The sequence below is a fragment of the Leucopleurus acutus genome (assembly GCF_964270905.1).
Source record: "Leucopleurus acutus genome assembly, chromosome: 4".
NCBI lineage: Eukaryota > Metazoa > Chordata > Mammalia > Artiodactyla > Delphinidae > Leucopleurus > Leucopleurus acutus.
Window position 1 is genome coordinate 62000122 of NC_139146.1, and position 18770 is coordinate 62018891.

General features: G+C 38.7%; 1 pseudogene across 1 annotated transcript; it reads right to left on the minus strand.

Moving 5' to 3' along the window:
* Positions 1-727: 727 nt before the first annotated feature.
* On the minus strand, positions 728-2266 carry LOC309961107 (elongin-B-like; annotated as a pseudogene). Its single transcript has 2 exons — positions 2228-2266; positions 728-1188 (listed from the first exon to the last, which is right to left on the minus strand). The product of its transcript is annotated as an elongin-B-like (transcript).
* Positions 2267-18770: the final 16504 nt, after the last annotated feature.

The following is an 18770-nucleotide window of genomic DNA, read 5'->3' on the forward strand; positions in this document are numbered from 1 at the left end:
AAAGGAGACCTCAGTTCTTTCTCCCCATTTTTCTCTCAAACTACCTTTTTGCCTAAAAAATATCAGGACTTACATGTGGTCAGCTCATCTCTAGACTAAAACGTAAAAACCAGTGGGTGTTTTGAGTTCACATTTCAACCCATCACAATACTAATTACTATAATGATGACCCAGACCAGTGCTTCTCAAACTGTAATGTGCAAACAAATTCCCTGGGGATCTTATTAAAATGCAGATTCTGATTCAGTAGATTTGGAAGGGGGACCAAGATTCTGTAGTTTTTATATATATATATATATATATATATATCGTTTTCTTTTTAACTGATTTATTTATTTTTGGCTGTGTTGGGTCCTCCTTGCTGCACCCGGGCTTTCTCTAGTTGCAGCGAGCAGGGCCTACTCTTTGCGGTGCACAGGCTTCTTATTGCCGTGGCTTCTCTTGTTGTGGAGCACGGGCTCTAGGCGTGCAGGCTTCAGTAGTTGTGGCACTCAGGCTCAGTAGTTGTGGCTCTTGAGCTCTACAGCGCAGGCTCAGTAGTTGTGGCGCACGGGCTTAGCTGCTCCGCGGCATGTGTGATCTTCCTGGACCAGGGCTCAAATCCACGTCCCTTGCTTTGGCAGGCAGATTCTTAACCACTGCGCCACCAGGGAAGTCCCAGATTCTGTATTTTTTGGGGGGGGCACCCAAATCTCTTATTGGGGTGCAGTTGGTGGGAGGGGGACTTTCACTGCAGAGCCTGTTCATTGGCGCTGCTTCCTCAGTCCTGTGGCTTCATCATCTCCAGCAGCTCACGTGGGGTGGAGAAGGGCTGGATGTGCAGGGTCTCAAAGGCTTCATCTGCTCTGAAGGCTAGCCCCACAGTGGTTGGGGCCTGAGGCCATGCTGTCTGGCTGGTGAAGCCACAATTGCCCAATGTCTTTCTGTCGTCCAGAAGCTAGTCGTCCTTGTACAGCCGCTGCTCCACCAGCAGCCACTTGAGGATGCCCTGGACAATGCGCTTCAGCTCGAACACGTGCTCGATTCCTTGGCGTCCATGAAGATGGTGGTCTTGTGGCGCCGGATCATGAGGAACACGTCTATGGCAGCGGCTGCCTCTCCCCCTTGACGCACCCGTGCGGCCACACTCTGCCCTGTTCCCGGCAGCCCACCCCCAGAATCTATATTTTTAACAGCTAATTCTATTGCCTTTGAAATCAAGGGCCACACGTTGCATTAACAGTTTCAAAGTAAAATTACTTCTAATGATCCATCTCATTATTTCTTAATCTATGTAAAATTTTGTGATTCAGAATCTAGTACACAATTTCAGTCCATCAGAATCATCATAAAAGTAAGTTTTTCATAGGGTATTGATGATCAGCTAATGTCCAAACAACCCTGAAAATTATTCAGAGCTTCCAATTACCTATGTCTTAATTATTAAAATTTTGCTGGTATGGGTCATTATGATATCTACAAAATTTTATATTTGACTCTCCTTTTAATTTGTCTCAGATGCAAATTTTAACTTTTTAAATTGTAAAATAAAATTTGAGGTGTTAACTTAGGGTCGGTTCATGTTACTAGAAAATTAACATTTTTTGATTACAGAGTGACATAAGTGACATGAAAGAAATCTGAAAGTAATCAGTGATATGACCCTGTAACCAAGATAGGATATAGAGATAAGCCAGAATGAAGGCACTTAAATATCTGATACACTGCTTTTAGACAAAATTTCTGGTACCAGTGGCATTAATAGTAAACAAAGAGCAAAATCCTTGTTCAAAATACCTAACATGTAGCAGAGAGGCTAGTATATACTAAATTCTCTATACCAGTGTGTTGAACTTAGCTGAATTGGAAGGCTCTGCTCTATTAACCAAATGTCTTTGCCAGAAAAGGCCAATGAGAGAAAAAATACTAGCATAGTAGAAAGAGCATTTTAATATGAGAGATGTATTCCCCAAAGCCTCTTTCCCTGTAGATTATTGCAGCCACCTTCACTCTCCGTTGTCTTTTTGTCATTTTGCTATACCCGATAAATGCTAACCTCAGATAAACACAATAGTCTGTCTTCTCAGTGCCTGCGTTCAAGTAGCTGAGATCCTCTGGAGCAAATCACATCACCAGGTTGATTGATAGCACTTTCAGTCTGTAATTCCAAGTCTCAACTGAGCTCTCTATATCTCTTATGATCTTATCATATTCCAGTTTCTGGAGAGGCTCTTTCCTCCCTTCATACTCCTTCGATGACGGACTCCTCCAATATCTCCTTCACCATCAGTGGATGACCTTAGTTAAATGTGGCTCGTAGTTAAGACTGTGGGCTCTAAAAGTAAGCTGTCTGGCTTTGTATTCAGGTTCCAGCAATTTACTTAAATGCAGCCTTAGGGATACATTTTTTTTTAACAGTTCTGTGCCTCAGTTCCTTATTGGTAAAAAGAGACAATAATATTTCCTGCCTCATAAGGTTATTGTAAGTAGTAAATGAGTCACTATATGTAAATTTTTTAAAATAATGCCTGCTGTCAATAAACCATCAATAAAAGTTTAGTATTATCCTAATTCTTTTTTTCACAGGAAAAGTAGAAGCCAACGGATAGAAATTCCCTTAACTACCCAACCCCATAACAACAAATCCATCTGCATCCTCATGACCTCATCTGAACCTAATTTCCTCCAAAAGGCCTTACTTCCTAATACCATCACATTGGGGTTAGGGTTTTAATATATGAACTTGGGGCAAACACAAACAGTCTGTGACATCGACCTATGACTAACTGGCTCCCACCCAAGATCCTCTAGGTAAGGTTACAAATAATTTCTGTATCCCTAAATTTGGTGGTCACTTTACTCAAACTCTTCTCTGCGTTCAACATTGACTACCTTTTTCTTTGACTTCTATAACATTACGCTGCCCTGGTTTTCTTCTTATCTTCTTACCTCCTTAACTATCTACTCCATAGCTCATGCCAGAAATGTCACAATATCCAGTCATCATCAAGTCTGATGATTCTACAACCTTAATATGTTTAAGTGCATCCCTTTTCATGACTACTGATTCCATCATAGACAAAATGATATTCTTCTGCCTAACCATCTGAAATCTCATTTTTATTTTTCACACAGCATCCAGTGATCATCTTAAAACCTCATCATATAGCTCTCCTTCTGAATAGTCGCTTTTCATTATTTTTAGGTTGAAAGTTACATTTATATTAACTTTACTATAAAAAATTCAAATAGGGCTTCCCTGGTGGCGCAGTGGTTGAGAGTCCGCCTGCCGATGCAGTGGACACGGGTTCGTGCCCCGGTCCGGGAGGATCCCACATGGCGCGGAGCGGCTGGGCCCGCGGGCCATGGCCGCTGGGCCTGCGCGTCTGGAGCCTGTGCTCCGCAATGGGAGGGGCCACAACAGTGAGAGGCCCGCGTACCGCAAAAAAGGAAGGGAAAGGAAAAAATAATTCAAATATACTTCAAAGTAGGGAGAGTACTATAATGAATTCTCATATATCCATCATCTATCCCTAATTATTGTTATGATTTTATCATTTTTTCTTCATTTACTTTCTATTTGCTCAATTATTTTTTATTGTGGTAAAATATACACAACATAAATTTTACCATTTTAACCATTATCAAGCGTATCCTTCTATAGTATTAAGTACACATTGTTGTCCAATCATCATCACATCCATCTCTTGAAGATTACATTTTTGTGACATGACACCTATGATAGGCATGAACTGTCCTCCACCCTGGGTCACTATAGGTAAGTCAGTCTGGCACTTATACACTTCCTTGAATATGGCAAACTTACTCAAAACCTTCCCACCTGATTTTTCCTCTGCTTACAATTATCCTCCTCTACTCATTGTTGAAGATTCAGCTTAAACATTAGTTCTTTCCCTAATAATGCATAGTAGGCAAGGTCTCCAGCTACATGTTCTTGCTATGCCTCCTACTTCCATACATAGAGAGGAAGTACATCATAGGGCAAACTCTAGAGCCAGATTGCCTGGGTTTGAATTTTGGCTCCGGGTGACCCTGGGCAAATCACTGTATCTCTTTGTGTCTCAATTTCTATCTGTCAAATGGGGATAAATGTTTCTAGGTTATTTTGAGAATTATTTAAATATTTAGAATATGGCCAGGAAGTTAGTATTATATAAGTACTAGCAATTACTACTCTTCTTCAAAGTACTTATGGATTTTGTGAAAGTTTTGTTAAATGTCTGTCTGCCTCCGTGGGTACCACTGCATTTGCAGAGCCCACATGGTGCCTGTCATGTCAGTGCTCAATCATCATTGGTTGAAAAATTGAACGAAGCCATCAGGTCTCTTCTTAAATAATACCAGCTCGGAATATTATTGTGAAGATCAAATTAAAGAATTCACGAAAATTTTCTTTCTAAGCTTTGAATCCCAGTGCACTTCAAAATATTGTTATTGGGGAAGATCAGGCATAAACAAACAAAAATAAAGTGAATTTGAGTTGATGAGGAAGCATATATTAAATTGCCATAATACGTAATATGTATTCTTGTATCCCAAAATTAATTGCTTGAAATGCTAGTTTAAGGAAAAATAGGAAAATTTTACTTAGATTAATAAATTTGGGAAATGTTTCAAATAATTGTCCCCTTTTGTAGTTTCACACCATGGAGCATTAAAAAATGAAATTATTCAACTTTTTAACTCAGAATTTCATCAACTTATTTTTCTGGCCACAAAACATTTTTTTGCAGATTATCTATTAATTAGCCATAGGAAGTAAGCTTCATAGAATCTAGCTTGGGGTAGAAGTGATATGATTTTAGCAAGAACAAGATCACTGTATACCCAAAGGGTCTGAGAATGCTTCAGGTACAAGTTGGAATGTGAGCTTCTAGCTTGGGGTAGAAGTGATATGATTTTAGCAAGAACAAGATCACTGTATACCCAAAGGGTCTGAGAATGCTTCAGGTACAAGTTGGAATGTGAGCTGAGCAATAGAAAGAATAGAATTTGGATAGGCCAAGAGAAAGGAAAAAAGCATTCTACATATAGATGACCAAATGGTAGCCACAGAAATGGGATTAATTTGGTAAATATATGGCCAAACTTAATATCAAATCTCATGGTCTGTCTAATTTTTTTTAGGATGTTCAGTAAGAACTATAAAATTTTTTAAAAATTTGATAGAGAAGCTGAGGATTGAACTAGCCCTTAAAGAGGGATGGGTTGGGGTAAGTGGTGTGGAGAAGAGAAATAAACGTAAAGTTTTCTGAAAGGGAGCAGAAAAAATGGACAGACAGATTTGCATTTATTGAGAGTCCCCCATGAGTTCTTTTCTGTATATTTTATCATTAAATCTCCCAACAGCAATTCTCAAAAGCAGTCATCACTATCTCCCTTTTACAAATAAGTAATCTGAGGCTCAGAGAGCTTATGTGATATGTCCAATAACACACAGCAGAGTTTCAATCATAGTCTAAAATATATGTTCTATTATACCACACTGTCTTCTAAATGCAATGAAAAATTAAACATATCCACGCTTTTCTATCCTTTGATGCCAACCACCACTATCATCTCATTACACACTCAATAATGTCTTTCATACACACATACCTCCCCCTCCCTTGCTGCATCTCCACACAGACACACAGAAGATGTGCTCTTCATTTTTCTGACTATAATTGTATTGTCCTGGAGGGCAGCCACAAACCACGTGTGGCTAGGGAGCACTTGAAATGTGGCTAGTCCAAATCGAGATATGCTGTGATGTAAAACACACATCAGATTTCAAAACCTTAGAACAAAAAGAAAGAAGGTAAAGTAGTTCATTAATAATTTTTATATTGATTATATGTTTAAAGAATAATATTTTGAATATATTGGATTAAATATACCATTGTTAAAGTTAATTTCACCTGTTTCTCTCTCCTTTTTCAAGCAACTAGTAGAAAAATTTTAATTACATAGGCAGGTTATATTTATGGCTCATATTATGTTTCTATTGTACAGTTTTGGTATATAATATAAACTTTTTTATGTCCTTTTACATACTATACTTGAAATTCCCAAGATTTCTCCCACGATTAGGATTAATCCCTTAAAATGCAAGTCCTCTTAAATGTCTGACACATTAAGCCATTATCTTTTTTGAATGAATTTATCAGGAATTAACCCAGTTATCTGGGAAGGCCCTGAATGAATGGGGCTGAGGCAGGGAAAAGGCTTTTTGATTCAGGTAGATTCCAGATTAGGTACAGAAAGTGGGGGAAATGAATGGGTACTTGTTTTGGTGCTGCAGGAAAGTACCTTGGTTGGCAGGTTGGCAGAGAGTGAGGGGCTCAAGGAAGTTGGAAAGAAACTGCAAAATAAAAGAATTGCCAACCTGACAGTGTACCCAAGACGGGTCCTAAATACTCATTTTCATGACTTCTCGTTTAAAGACGGGATTTTGTTCCATAAAAGTTATGATCTTAATGCCAAAGATAGACTCTGATCCTGTGACTCTGGTCCCATAACTCTGAGTAAGGCTTCAGCTCTGCAGCCTGGCCAGGGCTTTCTGGCAGCCCTCGGACTCATCAGGTACCATGGACTTTGGTGGGTGTTTGGCTTGAGGGAAAGGGGCAGCAGTCACCCTTGGCAAATAATTAGCAAGGCCCAGTGAAGCTGTTGGTTCAAAGTCTCCGGGTTTGGAAGAGGAAGAAGAATGACAGGCAGTATACTCCTCCATCAGTTATTTTGAGGAAAATTGTCAGTATTCCTTGTTACAGGGACCTCCCTTTCTGTCAGTTCTCAATTAGTTGTTTCATTATACCTATAAATTTATTCCTGATATGTAAACAATTTCTTGGGATGTATTACACCAGGTGCTTATCCGAGGCAATTTGAGTACTTTTCTGACTGAACTTGAGAAATTGAGCGTGTGCTGTATTTGCTGTTTTTAATTGTTAAAACATATATAATAGCAAGTGGTGAAGAAAATGGCACTGTTTTAGATCCTTTTGTTTTATGTAATTTAGCATTTAGATACCACTGTGTGTAACTTCTCAAAGAGAAATTTAAAGGATAGAATGTGATTTTTAAAGAGGAGACTTATAATCTTATTGTTTGAGATGTTGTTATCACATAAATGACAATATGTTTTGTATGTTGTAAAAATGAAATGAATTTAACTGTGTTAAGTGATGAGGAAATACTGGGATAAAGATACCAGCCCCATGATTATTTACTGTGTCACATTGGCCCAATTACTTCATGAAGTTTGTTTCTCTTCTATAACATGATGATAGGGTTAGGGTGAAGGAAAAAAAAAATGGATGGACTATAAGTTACAATACACACCACCACCCAGAACAGAACAGATAACTTTCTCAGTGTTCTCCCTCCATTTTTAAAGTAGAGGGCATTACCTCCTTCACTCAAATATCAATTCAGAACATGCTAGAACAATTAGGTCTTCTTGGTAAATTCCCAAGTCCATTGTTCCAGCCACAGAGCATTCTTCTCTGGAACACCCTTTTTGAAAGGCCACTCCATCCCTGTCCCTCATGAGCACTCCTTCTGCCTCTCTTGCTAGCAAAATAAGAAAACGGCAATATTTTCTATCCCAGATGAGCTGTCACCTCTTCTCTTCCAACATTTGCCTCTCTATCTTTATCTAGCAGCCCTTCCTCAAGAAAACAGTCTTTATTTTGCACTTGAGCCATTAACTAGAGAGCCTTTCCGAGACTGTGATATGATGGCAGAACCAGAGGCAGGACTTGGAGGTCTCAGTCTCCAAGACAGTCGCATTTTTCTCTCCTGGAAAGTTACAAGACCACTGCTTTCAGTTCATTAATAAGAAGAGCTTTCAAATAAGGAGAACCTTACAAAAATGGATCCAGCAACCTCAGGAGGTAATAAGTTTCCCATCATTGGAGGTGCTCCAACACATGCTAGAAGACAACTTGTTTATTCACTGGGTAAATATTTAATGAGTTCCCACTTTGTGTCTGTGATGAGGTAACGGGGTAGAAAGTGAATAACATGACAAGGTCCCTCAGTCAAAGTGCTTCTGATCTAGTAGAGGAAACAAATACAAAATCTAATAATGTTATATCACTAATACCTAGTGAAGACATCCCAAAGAAAAGAATATCCAAGAGAGATGTAAAAGCAAAATGAAGGTTAAAAGGGCAGAAAAAAACACGTTTGGACAAAGAAACCGCATAAGAAAAGTCTACAGTGAAGAAAACATATGGCTCCAGCAAAAAAAAACCCTCAAAATATGAACAGGATAAAAGAGGTATGGGAGGAGAGGAACTTGGAAAGATAAACGGGAATTCAGACAATGAAATTTGAAAAGCCATATGCACATGTGAGTTTAGATGTGAAGCCAGGATGGACTGGCAGTTTGGGCAGATTGAGTGCTTGGGAGTCTAGCCCCAGCCCTGAACTCTGAGAGGTAGAATGGAAACCTACTTGGCTCCTGTCTTTACATCTCCAGTCCAGGGGAGTGCTCTCTCTGGCAGAGGGATGTTGGCATCTCTGACCTAAATATATGATGGGAAAGAGAAGGTTGTTCTGAAATTCCTGACTTTTGCTTCTTCTATTATCATTTCTCTTAAAAACCCAAAGGAAATTTTCCAAGCAGCCTTTACAGAGCCCATAGAAAAATGAGTGCCCTCTCAACCAGAGATCTATTTAGTGATTATCAATGAGAAAGGAATTCCTTTCCAACAAAATCTGTTGGCACCCTGAAGATAAATTTACACCACTAGCAAAAGAAAACAAGATCATATATGAAAGATATTCCAGAGGAAAAAAGGCTTGTATTACTAACATTTCCAGGAACAGGTTAATTCCTTCCCCCACCCCAACCCCTACCTGCCTAGTCACAAAGACATAAAAAATTTCTAGTAGAATGACTCAATCTTTTTTTCTCTAAATAACTTCTCATTAGCATAATAGCAGTTAACATTAATTGAGCATTTACTATGTGCCAGAAACACATTAAATGTTTTATATGCATTGCTTTAGTCAGTCCTCACATGACTGAGAGGTAGGTAAGTATCATCATTATTTCCATTTTATAGATAGGTAAACTGAGGCTAAGCAAGGCTGAGGGACTCGATCACCACCACAGAGCTAGTAGTGATGGAGCCAGGGATTCAGGCTCAGAATCTCAACCACTACACAAGGGTTTCAAGACACTACCTGCATCAGCAGTATCTGGAGTACTTGTTTAAGATGCAGATTCTTCAGGCCCATTCCAGACCTGTGGAGTCAGAATTTCTAGGAGTGGGGTCCAGAAATCACATTTCAATCAGGTACCCAAGGTGATTCTTATGAACATTGAAGTCTGAGAAACACTCCGCTCTCTCTATTATTCAAAATGACACTAATAGATTAAAGGAACTGTTCCAGACCTCTAGGGGAAAAAAAAGATCAAGGTAGGAACATTAGCTTGTGTTATCTGTCAGTTGAGTATGCTTGTTCAGAGCAGCAAAATTATCGAATTGGTAGAGGCGAAGTCTAGATCCTACTTGCCTCAGTGCTACAGCTCTAGTTAAAGCTGGCCGCTCCCCACAGTTGGCATCCTGTGGTACCCCTGGTCTTGTACCTGAAACAGCCTTTCCTGACTGACATGATTGACAGCACAGTGAGGAAGTTCAAGGAGCAACACCCATAGGGCCTGGACTCCCTTCTCTGTCCTTGACTAACCACATAAAAATAGATCAGTCATTTAAATTTCCTGGGCCTCAGTTTTGTTATTTGTGGAATGGGGATGATAATGCTCAGGAAAACAGCTTTAGGGCAAAGAGTAGATTAAACTTCATCTGATGCTGTGTGTGAAATTCATCTAGCCTAAATCCTGATGAGGCCTAAGAGGTATTCAATAAATGGTGATGGTGGTTTTATAAATAGCCCAGCACCCTGGCTATTCCTTCTATTTTCTGCCCAATTTCAGGATAACAGGCAAAGAGCCTTGGTTTTTAGTTGAACAAATGTGGGTTCAAGTACAGACTCTGAATCACTAGATATGAGATCTTGGGCAAGGTCCTTAAGCTCTCTAACTTTTCTCATTTATGACACAGGGACAAATACCTACTTCTTAGAATTCTTTTAAGAATTAAAAGAAGTGAAGTATGAAAAGTTCCAGGTACATGGTAGACACTCAACATCTGTTGTTTTCTCTCTCATTTTAAAACCAAATTACCTTTGTTTCTCAACAACCTCAGAAAGCAGTTTTGTTATCATTGTAGCATTGTGTATTTTATTGAATTCTAATTCCTTTCAAGTCTAATATAGTAATTTCTTATTAACTTACTGACTAGAACCCAAACATTATCCAAATATTAGATATGGAGCATTTCCTAGTCCTTCCTTACACTGACTTCTCATCTTTCCTTGTCAGTCCAAAGGTAATTTGGCCAGAATTTTTTCCCTTAGAGGCTATATAACTCAAGCTGCTTCTTTTCCAGGCAAGACGTTGGCACCCAAAAGAGGTAAAGTGACAGAAAATCTAGGTGAGCTGCAAAGGTGATTAAATAGTTGGAAAATGAGATTTATAGAAAAAGTAATTTTAAAAAATAGAAACTGTTTCTTCTGGAGATACTGAGGACAAGTCAGTAATGATCACCAAGCACACCAATGTTTATGCTACAAGGAAATGTGTTAGTTACCTTCCACTTCCACAAAGGACAAGGGGCTCTGTACCAGATCACAGCATGAGGGATTTAGAGTAAATATAAGAAAGATGTTGGTAAGAACATAGCTGACAGGTGTCTCTGGTTTATTTTCTATTATCCTTTATAAATCTCCCAGAATCGTGATTCACGTGTCAGGCTTTGGCCACATCCACTTACTTCTCTAAGCTTCATTCATTCATTCACTCAGCACACAGTTGGCGAGCACTACATCTGCACCAAGCACTGTGCCAGACCCTGGAGACAAAAACCATATGGGCATGGTCCTTATCTTTGTGGCATTATTGTCTAACTGGAGTGCATGTTATATACAGGGTCCTTAGAAAGGTAGATCTAGAGTACAATGATCATTTCCTGCACTAGGAATTTTGGAACTTTCTACAGCACCCTATTTGGTATGTCATTCAAGTCCTTTCAAAGATCTTACCCTCCTTTTTAGTCTCATCTCTCAACATTCTCGTAACATGTTCCAACTGGAACATGCTCCAGTTCCTTAAATATAGCTTTGTGAAGAGATACTTTTGTACCTTAGGGTTTCCTCTGTTTGACATGCTCTGCTCCCCACCATCACTGAGCCCCAGGGAGTAGACTGGTCCTCCCATTAAGTAATGGACAGATTGTGAGTTCTGTGTATCATTATCCCTGTGAGCCCTGAGAAAGAAGGAAACATGGAACATCATTGTGGTTTAGTGGTTAGCAAAGTAGATGGACAATCAATACAAGAAGGAAGGGAGAAAAGAATGAAGGAGATAAAAGAGAGAGGAAGGAAGGAAGGGTGGAAAGAAAGGAGGGAAGGAGGGAGGAAGGAAGGAGTTTCTTATGATGAGATAATATTTCTAAGTCTTGACTGTATTTCTCTCCCAAAGGCCTCTTCCCGCTCCCTGCACAACCCACCCACCCCTACCTCTGCCCTCAGGTTTAACCCACTGTAGATACTAAAACAACAATAAAATAGGCTTGAGTCAGGGAGACTAAGATACATACCTACAGAATGAGTTTTTAAGCCAGCAGATAATAGATAAATGACCGTGGATGAGGAAGAAGGAAGAAGGAGGAGTATCTCTCAGATCAGAGAGGAAGACACAGAAGAACCTCAAGGCTAGTAAGACTAAGGTTTAGAATAGAAGGATGAGGTGGGACCTTCCTTTGAGAGTACCTGGGAGCTGCAGAAAGACAAACTTAGTTCTAAGTCATCACACTTCTTCACATCCAAGGAGAACCAATTGCCCAGAGTCAGCCTCCTGCCCAGAGGGCATCAGTTTGGAGATAGCTGGTTAGGGCACTGGAGATGCTGACCTGACTTCTGCTGACCTGAAGCATCCTGGACTTTTGCCATCCAGAGAACTTGTATGAGGGACCTAGACACTTATAGCATGAGAGTGGTATGAAATAATTCCAAACTGTCTGTGTTGGTTGAACACAAAGAACTATTTTTTTTTAATTAAGGTAAGATTGGTATACAACATTATATAAGTTTCACATGTACAACATTATAATTCCACATCTGTATACACTACAAAGTGATCACCACCAAAAGTCTAGTTAAAAAAAAAAAAAGGTGTTTTTTTTGGTTCAGATGAGTGATAACATATGGTATTTGTCTTCCTGTCTGACTTATTTCACTTAACATATTACTCCCAAGTTCCATCCATGTTGTTGCATATGGGAAGATTTTATTATTTTTTATGGCTGAGTAATATTCTGTTGTGTGTATATACCACAACTTCTTTATCCATTCATCCATGAATGGACACTTAGTTTGTCTACATATCCTAACTATTGTAAATAATGCTCCAATGAATCAAATCACTTTTTAAAAAGTGAAATAACATTGGTTTATAACACAGTGTAAGTTTCCTGTGCACAATATAATATTTCTACTTATATATACTGTACAGCATACTCGGCACTGAAAACTTAGTTTCCATCCATCACCATACAGTTGAACAACTTTACCCATCTTGCCCTCCCTCCTGTCTCTTCCCATCTGGTAACCATTACTCTGTACTCTGTATCTACATGGTTGTTTGTATTTGGTTTATTTATTTATTTGTTTGTTTGTTGCTTTTTATATTCCACATATGAGTGAAATCCTATGGTATTTGTCTCTCTATATCTTATTTATTTCACTTAGCATAATACCCTCAAGATCCATCTATGTTGTCACAAATGGCAAGGTTTTACCTCTTTTTATGGCTGAGTAGTATTCCATTATTATATATGTATGTATACACATACATATACCACATCTTCCTTATCCATTCATCCATGAATGGGCACTTAGGTTGCTTCCATATCTTGGCTACTGTAAATAATTCTGCTGTGAACATTGGGGTGCATATATCTTTTCAAATTAATGTTTTCATATTCTTTGGATATATACCTACAAGTAGAATTGCTGGATCATATGTTAGTTCTATTCTTAACCTTTTGAGAAATCCCCCTACTGTTTTCCATAGTAGCTGCCCCAATTACATTCCCACCAACAGTGTATGAGGACTTCCATTTTTCCACATCCTTCTCAACATCAAAGGTCTTCTCAAAAGGAGCACAATTTCTAAGACTTCTCGGATGGTCACCAACGTGCCCTTTAGCTTTGTCCTGAAATGGATTTTATGAAATGTGAGCAATCAGACGTATGACTACCAGAACGGGCATCAGGAAAATTAATTTGGAACCTGTATAAGTTTCTTAGGACTGCTCTAACAAATTACCACAAGCTGGGTGGCTTAAAACAACAGTAAGAACTGACATGAGGACTTCCCTGGTGGCACAGTGGGTAAGAATCCACCTGCCAATACAAGGGACAAATGTTCGATCCCTGATCCAGGAAGATCCCACATGCCGTGGAGCAACTAAGCCCGCGAGCCACAACTACTGAGCCCGCATGCCACAACTACTGAACCCCATGAACCTAGAGCCCATGCTCTGCAATAAGGGAAGCCACTGCAATGAGGAGCCCACGCACTGCACCAAAGAGTAGTCCCCGATCACTGCAACTAGAGAAAGCCCATGCACAGCAACGAAGACCCAACACAGTAAAAAATAAATAAATAAAATTTTTTTTAAAAAAGAAGAAATGACATGAAATCCATTATCTCACAGTTCTGGAGGCTGGAAGTCCAAAACCAAGGGAACAGCAGGTTCGTGCTCCCTTGGAAGGTTCTAGGAAGAATGTTTCCCTGTCTCTTTTAGCTTTTGGAGATTGCCAGCAATCTTTGGAGTTTGTTGGTTGTGGCAGCATAATTCCAATCTCAGCCTCTGTATCCACGTGGTCATCTTCCCTCTGCGTGTATGTCTGTGTCTCTATGTCTGTTCTTATAAGAATTAGGGCCAGTCCAAATCCAGTATGGCTTCATCTTAACTTGTATCTTAATTACATCTGCAAAGACCATATTTCCAAGGTCACATTCACAGGTACCAGGGGTAAGGACTTAAATATATCTTTCTAGGGGATGTATTTCAACGCACAACAGAACCCTAAATGTTATTTCTTACTGCAACCTACAGTGAAGTGGCAAATTAGATGCTATATGCGATATGTTACTCTAAACACGTTTTTACTCAACTACGGGGAAAATCCTACCAAAAAAATAACTCAACTACATTAGGATATGCAATTAGTGTTCTTCAGAATACTGTTTCTGAGGATGTAATTAGCTGTGCTGTGACTCAAGGGTTATGTATCTATTAGAGCCCCAGTCAGAGAAGAACTAGTAGGTGATATACACTGTGTTGTATGTTGTATATTACATATTGTATATTGTATATCACATATTATACACATATATATCGCATATATACAAGGGTTTTTATCTTATGTAATTACGTGAACTGTTTAAGGAATCTCTATAAAGTTGTCTTCTTGTTGTTGAAGCTTGAAGTCCATAGAACAGGCAATCAGGAAGAAAGATGGATGTAAGTGTGGGATATCAAGGATAAGCTAAGTTCCATGAGTACAGCTGGAACCCGTGTTAGTTCTTACTGCCTCTGACCTTTATGGTATGGGCGTCCTATAAGAGAAGCTGGTGTCCTTTACCTTGGAGCTAAATATACAGCTAGCCCAAGAACTAGAGAAGCTGAAGGAGGATTTGCGGAAAGGTGGAGTATTTACAGTGCCAGCTGCTGCCCCACATCAATAAAGTGAACCAGTACATGACCAACTAAGTGTGAGAACTACAAAACAGCTGCTGCTCCATTTCTGCCATTCCAACCTTCCACAAGAATGTCTCTGTGGCCCACCATAACAAAAACATAATTGCTTTACAAAGGTGTGTTAGTTTCTGCTGTATAACAAAGTGAATCAGCAATACATATACATATATCCCCATATCCCCTCCCTCTTGTGTTCCCTCCAACCCTCCCTATCCCACCCCTCTAGGTGGACACAAAGCACCAATCTGATCTCTCTGGGCTATGTGACTGCTTCCCGCTAGCTACCTATTTTACATTTGGTAGTTTATATATATCCATGCCACTCTCTCACTTCGTCCCAGCTTACCCTTCCCACTCCCCATGACCTCAAGTCCATTCTCTACGTCTGCATCTTTATTCCTGTCCTGCCCCTAGGTTCTTCAGAACCATTTTTTTTTTTTAGATTCCATATATATGTGTTAGCATACAGTATTTGTTTTTCTCTTTCAGACTTACTTCACTCTCTATGACAGGCTGTAGATCCATCCACCTCACTACAAATACCTCAATTTCGTTTCTTTTTATGGTTGAGTAATATTTCATTGTATTTATGTGCCACATCTTCTCTATCCATTAATCTGTCGATGGATACTTAGGTTGCTTCCATGTCCTGTCTATTGTAAATAATCTGCAATGAACATTGTGGTACATGGCTCTTTTTAAATTATGGTTTTCTCAGGGAATAAGCCCAGTAGTAGGATTGCTGGGGGTATGGTAGTTCTATTTTTAGTTTTTAAGGAACCTCCATACTGTTCTCCATAGTAGCTTTATCAACTTACATTCCCACCAACAGTGCAAGAGGGTTCCCTATTCTCCACACCCTCTGTTTGTAGACTTTTTGATGATGGCCATTCTGACTGGTGTGAGGTGATACCTCACGGTAATTTTGATTTGCATTTCTCTAATGATTAGTGATGTTGAGCATCCTTTCCTGTGTTTGTTGGCAATCTGCATATCTTCTTTGGAGAAATGTCGATTTAGGTCTTCTGCCCATTTTTTGGTTGGGTTTTTTGTTTCTTTGATATTCAGCAGCATGAGCTGCTTGTATATTTTGGAGATTAATCCTTTGTCAGTTGCTTCATTTGCAAATATTTTCTCCCATTCTGAGGGTTGTCTTTTCATGTTTATGGTTTCCTTTGCTGTGCAAAAGCTTTTAAGTTTCATTAGGTCCCATTTGTTTAGTTTTGCTTTTATTTCCCTTTATCTAGGAGGTGGGTCAAAAAGAATCTTTCTGTGATTTATGTCATAGAGTGTTCTGCCTATGTTTTCCTCTAAGAGCTTTACAGTGTCTGGTCTTACATTTAGGTCTTTAATCCATTTTGAGTTTATTTTTGTGTATGGTGTTAGGGAGTGTTCTAATTTCATTCTTTTACATGTAGCTGTCCAGTTTTCCCAGCACCACATATTGAAGAGGTTGTCTTTACTCCATAGTATATTCTTGCCTCCTTTATCAAAGATAAGGTGACCATATGTGCGTGGGTTTATCTCTGGGCTCTCAATCCTCTTCCATTGATCTATATTTCTATTTTTGTGCCAGTACCATACTGTCTTGATTACTGTAGCTTTGTAGTATAGTCTGAAGTCAGGGAGCCTGATTCCTCCAGCTCCGTTTTTCTTTCTCAAGATTGCTTTGGCTATTCAGGGTCTTTTGTGTTTCCATACAAAGTGTGAAATTTTTTATTCTAGTTCTGTGAAAAATGCCAGTGGTAGTTTGATAGGGATTGCATGGAATCTGAGATTACTTTGGGTAGTAGAGTCATTTTCACAATGTTGATTCTTCCAATCCAAGAACATGGTATATCTCTCCATCTGTTTGTATCATCTTTAATTTCTTTCATCAGTGTCTTATAGTTTTCTGCATACAGGTCTTTTTTCCCCTTAGGTAGGTTTATTCCTAGGTATTTGATTCTTTTTGTTGAAGTGGTAAATGTGAGTGTTTCCTTAATTTCTCTTTCAGATTTTTCATCATTAATGTATAGGAATTCAAGAGATTTCTGTGCATTAATTTTGTATCCTGCTAGTTTACCAAATTTATTGATTAGCTTGAGTATTCTGGTAGCATCTTTAGGATTCTCTATGTATAGTATCATGTCATGTGCAAACAGTGTCAGTTTTACTTCTTCTTTTCCAATTTGGATTCATTTTATTTCTTTTTCTTCTCAGATTGCTGTAGCTAAAACTTCCAAAACTATTTTGAATGACAGTGGTGAGAGTAGGCTACCTTGTCTTGTTCCTGATCTTAGTGGAAATGGTTTCAGTTTTTCACCATTGAGAACAATGTTGGCTGTGAGTTTGTCATATATGGCCTTTATTATGTTGAGGTAAGTTCCCTCTATGCCTGCTTTCTGGGGGGCTTTTAATCATAAATGGGTGTTGAATTTTGTCAACAGCTTTTTCTGCATCTATTGAGAGGATCATATGGTTTTTCTCCTTCAATTTTTTAATATGGTTTATCACGTTGATTGATTTGCATATATTGAAGAATCCTTGCATTCCTGGGATAAGCCCCACTTGATCATGGTGTATGATCCTTTTAATGTGCTATTGGATTCTGTTTGCTAATATTTTGTTGAGGATTTTTGCATCTATATTCATCAGTGACTGGCCTGTAGTTTTCTTTTTTTATGACATCTTTGTCTGGTTTAGGTACAAGGGTGATGGTGGCCTTGAGAATGTGTTTGGGAGTGTTCCTCCCTCTGCTATAATTTGGAAGTGTTTAAGAAGGATAGGTATTAGCTCTTCTCTAAATGTTTGATAGAATTCTCCTGTGAAGCCATCTGGTCCTGGGCTTTTGTTTGTTGGAAGATTTTTAATCACACTTTCAATTTCAGTGCTTGTGATTGGTCTGTTTATATTTTCTGTTTCTTCCTTGTTCAGTCTCAGACGGTTGTGCTTTTCTAAGAATTTGTCCGTTTCTTCCAGGTTGTCCATTTTGTTGGCATATAGTTGCTTGTAGTAATCTCTCATGATCCTTTGTATTTCTGCAATGTCAGTTGTTACTTCTCCTTTTTCATTTCTATTTCTGTTGATTTGAGCCTTTTTCCTTTTTTTCCTGATGAGTCTGGCTAATGGTTTATCAATTTTGTTTATCTTCTCAAAGAACCACCTTTTGGTTTTATTGATTTTTGCTATTGTTTCCTTCATTTCTTTTTCATTTATCTCTTATCTTTATGATTTCTTTCCTTCTGCTAACTTTGGGTTGTTTTTGTTCTCCTTTCTCTAATTGCGTTAGGTGTAAGGTTAGGTTGTTTATTTGAGATGTTTCTTATTTCTTGAGGTGGGACTGTATTGCTATAAACTTCCCTCTTAGAACTGCTTTTGATGCATCCCATAGGTTTTGGGTCGTCGTGTTTTCATTGTCCTTTGTTTCTAGGTATTTTTTGGTTTCCTCTTTGATTTCTGCAGTGATCTCTTGGTTATTTAGTAGTGTATTGTTTAGCCTCCATGTGTTTGTATTTTTTTAGAGTTTTTTTTCCTGTAATTGATATCAAATATCATAGCATTGTGGTCAGAAAAGATACTTGGTACGATTTCAATTTTCTTAATTTTACCAAGGCTTGATTTGTGACCCAGGATATGATCCATGAGCACTTGAGAAGAAAGTTTGTTCTGTTGTTTTGGGATGGAATGTCCTATAAATATCAATTAAGTCCATCTTGTTTAATGTATCATTTAAAGCTTGTGTTTCCTTATTTATTTTCATTTTGGATTATCTGTCCATTGGTGAAAGTGGGGTGTTAAAGTCCCCTACTATGATTGTGTTACTGTTGATTTCCCCTTTTATGGCTGTTAGCATTTGCCTTATGTATTGAGGTGCTCCTATGTTGGGTGCATAAATATTTACAATTGTTATATCTTCTTCTTGGATTGATCCCTTGATGATTATGTAGTGTCCTTCTTTGTCTC